Genomic DNA, 6,000 nt, shown 5'->3' on the forward strand with positions numbered 1-6,000 from the left:
AGCCAACACTAACTCAGTTAGGTTTTTCTTTGAAGAGAAACTTTGGGCTCTTTACAGAAAGAAAATTATCAGTTATTGAATAACAGAAATTAACAGCCTAGTGTTGTTATTTTCTTAGTTTAGCATCATTCAGAAAATAGGCAATTTCAAACCTGGTGGCATATGTTAGTGCGATTCTTTAGGTTCCCACTGTGGCAAACAGCGGGAACAGAAAGAAAGAGGCTCCTTCAAAGGGCAATTCAAAACAGGAGTCTAAATTGGGCTCCTTAAAGTACTCTTCATATGTTTTATATACATGCCTACTTATTCTTGCAGAATTGTAGGACTGGAGATGTGCCTCCACGTCACTGAGCTCAGTCTGGGCTGTGGCAAACACGGCACCCTGCAATCCTTCACTCAGCTCCGTCCTAAGGGCACTCCCAGTTTTCCCCACTTCTTTGGGATAACCCAGCCGCTTCCAGGTGAGGAGCCGCCTTCTGATTTCCACACTGAATTTTGACCTGGCCGGTATGTGCCCATCTGCTGCTCTGCCAGCAGCCATTTGGCTTCAGGTTACACACATCCTCGGCTCTGGTGTCATCTCCCCCAGCGCATTAATAGCCAGCAATGGTATGTCCTGCGTTTCATAATTGCCTGGATGCAAGGAGTGAATGGGAGAGCTGATAATAAACTCCTTTATCTCCTTTAAATGGAGACAACCAAAGTAGACTTGCAAAACCTGTGATTTGGATTGAAGTCTGATTGCATCTGTGTTTCAAAAGAGCTGAGGAACAGCCTCAGATAAAAAGCTTTTTCATTTCCTATGGAAAACAAGGTGAAAGAGAAAGAGTCCAAGACAGACTCCATTTTTTTGTGGCCCTGGTGTCAAAGAAGTAAAAACCAATTAGAGACTGAAGTTGGTGATAAACAGGAGGGCAATTACAGGAAGTTTTCTGGGAGAAGACATCACATTTTCTTCCTGTCAACCTTCAGGTTTGATGGAAAAATGGAACGTTTTGGGTTGGCAGCATTTCAGAAAAAGTGCTACAAACTGACAAGCTCTTGGCACACTTTAAAATGCAGCAGTTGTACAATCCACAAGGCAGCTTGGAGTAACAAGCAAAAAAATAAAAGAAAAAAAAAGAAAAGAAAAAAAGAAAAAGCATCCAGTGTTTGTTTTCAAAACTCAGGGTGGAAAAGCAATAATGAATATTTGGCATATGCACGTGGTACTTTGGTACACACAGAGTTTAACTGGCATTTGGCTTTGAGGTCACACCACACAGCTGCATATGTGTATTCACCATATGCAGCCTCATTTTAAAGCTAGGCAGGACTTCAGCTGAGTTGTAGGTAGTAATAATAGAAAAGATGTCCACTAAGCACTTATAATTGCAAATATCCTTTGGTTTTTCATTCTTTCTCAAACGGGAACATACCTGATACAGTACTGGAAGGTTTTTTTGTGGTCTGCAGGCAGCAATACACAGCAATAAACAGAGAAGCATTGGTATTTGAGTGGGAGCTTACCTTGTTCAGTTTCTGTTTAGCAGCTGATAAAGCAGAGGAAAGACTTATGGGTGCCTTCAGTTCACCAGCTCCTACTAGGCAGTAATGGTCTGCAGTGCATTGGAAATACCATTCCACTTGCCAAGTAAATGTGCTCCACAGGCTGTAGCAGCCCTTGCTGCACTGAATGTGTCTTTGTCACCATTTTCTGAGGGAGCTCACCCAGGCAGGGCAAGCACCAGTAACATAGAGGACCTGTGTGTTATGATGGAACTTTGCATCACTGTGATTGAGGCAGCGTTGAACTCCATGGCACAAAACTGATTTGGTTTCGCAATGGCTTAGATAGGATATTAAGAAAAAATTCTTTACTGAAAGGGTACTGTCAGGTATTGGAACAGGCTGCCCAGGGAAGTGGTTGAGTCACCATCCCTGGAGGTTTTCAAAAAGCGTGTAGACAAGGCACTTCGGGACATGGTTTAGTGACCATGGTTGATGGTTGGACTCCATGATCTTAAGGGTCTTTTCCAACCAAAATGATTCTATGATTCTCTGATTCTGTGACAATGGCAGCGGAGCACCCCTCAGGAGTTGGGACATAAACCCCAGCTCAGGACAGCATTGAATGGACCATCTTTTTGTCTGGAATAGGCAGAACCTTGTACAAAGCAGTGCTTTTAGCAAACTGCTGACTTGCACCTCACAATAAGAAAATGTGTGCCAGCAGCCTGGGAGAAGTGGGTTAGATCATGAATTAATTAGTCCTGTTACAGAGTGCAGTTCAGCACTGCAACATATCCACTGCTGTGACTGTAGCAAAAGAGATGCCGCCGTTCCCCTCCTGCAGCTCCTGCCTGCCTCTCTCCTGCCTTCCATCAGACCCAGGGACCATCTAGACACAGGTTCAGTGAGTGGTTCAGCGACCCGATGCAATGGAAAACTATTCCTTTTGGGGGAGGGCATGTTTGGGTTTTTTTGTCTGATCACCTTGCTCACCTGCGACTGCTCAGTCTCTGTTTTTTATGCCACAAAAACACCTGCTGGGCCTGGCGGAAGAGGGAGGAAGGAAGAGGCTGAGCAGGACCGTTCTTTGCACCTGCAGCCTGCAGCTAAAGCAGAGCATCAAACTGCAAACACCGGGAAAGGAAAATGAGTTATCAATTTAACTGTTTACCTGTTTGAAAGTCGACTGGAAAGCTCAAATACAATGGATTTTATTGAAGGGGTTTTATTATTGTTTTATTTCAACATGATACAGCTGTATTGCTGTCAGGATTTCTACTTTTCATGGCCATCCAATGTCCCACCTGACCCACACGTTGTAACATCAACTTGCAGGACACTAGATTAATTTAACTTCTCTGCCTTTTTTCCCCCCAGTTCCTAACAGTGAAAATAATAGTGTTTACCTATGGGGATGTGTAGATAATTAATTATTTCAGGTTTGTAAAATCTTTTACCTTTTGAGGGTTAAAATACTCATATGTACCAAGCACTCAGACAGAAAAGCTGTTCATATATGAGATGTGTTGGTTCTGAAAAATGGCATTTCCCTTCAGTGAAGGCAACTCTGAGAAGTTCATTTTAATTTTATGACCTCCCTCACCTTCTTGCATTGAATCACAGGGCTGGAGGGCTCTACAAGAGGTTACCATCCACTCAGTACCAGCTTATATCTTCAAGTACAGCCTGGATGTGCTCTGGGGAGATGTTTCTGGACTCTCAACAGCTCAGCCATATCCTTCTGGGAGCAGCTACACCAAACTGGACCCAATCATCCAACCAACACCTCCTTGATGCTGTAATATTCTACAGATTTAAGTACCTGAAAGAAAGAAGATTTTAAAGTCAAGTTTTCCTATATCAAAACTTACTAAGCTCCTGGCAGTTTTGAAGATAATGGGATTTTCATGTTGCTTTTAATTACAGCAATATTTCCTGTTATTCTGCCTTAATTGGAACGTTAGCTGGATATTTTAATAGCATCTTAATCAACATGGAATTAGCATTGTTATTTTAATAGTCATTACAATAACCAAAGTAATAGTTTCCAGGAAGCCTCTGCCCAAATTTCCTATCTTTCAAAATAGGAGTGCAAATTCAACACCATTTAAATTAAGACATGTTTTTCCAGGAACAAGGAATTTATATTTGTGTACACACACACATATACACAGGCTATGCAGTCAAGTATTCTGTGTATCATCTTTCAGAAAAAGTTGGCAGAAGAAATAAGTCATCAGTGGACAAAAGCCAGGCAAACGAACTGAAAGGTGATATTTATATTTGACTTATGAGATCAGATTCCACTATGATTTCCGACCTTGCAGTGTGCTGTAGGAAAAACCAGCCTCACCGATGTCCTTCTACAATTTGGGTGCTTCAGCAGCAATTGCAGTGAACAGGATTTCTTTCCCGCTACCTCCAGCTATTCCTAGCCCTGTGCTTCAGCAAGATGGTCTTCCGGGTGGACCAACACAACTGGTTTGGAGATGTACCCAACTCGGTGAATTGATCTGAATTGAAGATATTCTCCCATTCCCCTTTCTTCCCCCCCCTTTTTTGCAGGTTTTTTATTCAGCTGTATCATTTTCCCAGTGCATCTCACTATGCTGCACCACAGACAGATGTGTTAGCGTACCTGGGAGGAATGATGCTCTCAGCTAGAGAACCCACCAGAACATTAAACCACAGGCTCAGACTGTGCTTAAATCCCACCCTAATACTCTTTATTATTGCTATGATATTATTATTCAGGCTTCGGACAGTGGTGGCACTTTAGAAAGCTATCTTTTTGCCCACTAGAGCCAATAAAAAAAATCATAACACTGAAAGAATTTGAGGAAACACACTGGCTGTTTCTAAAAAGAATAATTTAAACAGAATTCTTCTGTACTGCTTTTGTTTGTTTTATTATTAATTCCTGCATTGGAATAAATAATGAATTCCCCCCAAAAAAACAAAACCAACTTTCTGTAAAACAACAGTTCTTTCCCAGACAGCTACAAGCCTCAGTCATTAATTTAGATCTCCTAGGCAAAGTGCTGTACATCAAGCTGTACATACACATTTGAGAATTGACCCTGCTCGTTCTGTTCACAAAATTAATTCCCATAATTGCTAGCAACTCTTTGAGTTGTTCCATACAGCAAGTGTCTTCCCTTAAAATACCCCGAGCTTATAGGTGCAACAAATAAATACATATTAGCTAACCCCCTCCTAAAAACCCCCAGGAGCAAGGCTCTGCAGTTCTGCTGCAAAGTAAACTGGATTAGTTCAATCATGCATAAAAGCATATAGTGCCAAGCTGGCTTAAGTACCCTGCAGTAAAAAAGAAATGGCCAAATTTTATAGTGAGATAATGATCATGTATGAATTAATGCTCTGAAAAATAAGTCTTTGAGTACAGCTCTTCACTTTTTAAAGGCACGTAATTAGGACATTGCTCTTGCAGAGAGCCATCTGCAGAACAGCAACAACTGTCTCAGTAAGGAGTTAATTTCAGAACCTACACAGGACTGTAAAAATGCTTGTATCCTTACACCTTTCCAAAACAGGCAAAGGAAAAGACAGTCCTCAGTTATGCTTAGGTTCTGTATTTTTTAAAATTAGTTCCATTATACTGTGCTAACAGCTTTGTCAGCAGTAGGGGTGATGATACACTGACAAAAGTGCAGCAGGGTTTGTAAGAAGATATTTTTTTTATAATTAGATACATCTGAAGTAAGTGGATAGCTTTTGTGCACAAGGATTCTTTTTTCAGTTCAGTTTTCCCTAAAATTAGCTTTTTGTGAAGCACTCCAGGCACGTAATCTTTGTGTTGTCTCTTTTAAAGTTGGCTCATTACCACTCGGGTCATGGTTAGCTCCCAGACTGGGGAACTGACCTGACTGAATAACAACCACCCCTGGGGTTTTTGCTCCCAAGTTTATTTTCAGGCAGATCATTTCCTCACATCACTTCACCAGATGGTCACACACCACTTCTACTTGTAGTAGACAGACTTGCAGTGACAGATCAAAGTGGCCAGGATTGGGACAGGCTAGAAATAAACGCTTTATTTGGCATTATTTGCCAAAGTTCTGATTAGAAGCATTCTACAGCTGATCTTCACATCTGTTGTCACCGAAGGAACATCTCCCTTTTTCCCCGTGCAATTGCTGCTGGCTGTGCCCATCCCTGAGCTAGCTCTGGTGAGCGCTGGATCCTTTGCTGAGCTGATTCAACTCACTAATCCAGCAGAAAGCTATTCACTTTCTGGAGGATTTTGACTGTTTGAGGGGTTTCCCCCCATGATAGTGACTTCAATTACCTTACAAGAGACCAGTGCGTGCTAAAGCTATCAGGAGGTTACTTGCCCAACCACTCCCCCTGGGGACAATAAACCACCACATTGACTTGGCCCCTCCTTGTGTGACTCTGTCCTCCGTCTCAGGAGCTTTGTAAAACACTGATAAAACACAGTTTAGGGAGGTCTTATAAGAGGTTTGATAACATTTTGTCTTCAAGAGA

The sequence above is a fragment of the Haliaeetus leucocephalus genome, unplaced genomic scaffold (assembly GCF_000737465.1).
Source record: "Haliaeetus leucocephalus isolate CR32 unplaced genomic scaffold, Haliaeetus_leucocephalus-4.0 Scaffold616, whole genome shotgun sequence".
Lineage (NCBI taxonomy): Eukaryota > Metazoa > Chordata > Aves > Accipitriformes > Accipitridae > Haliaeetus > Haliaeetus leucocephalus.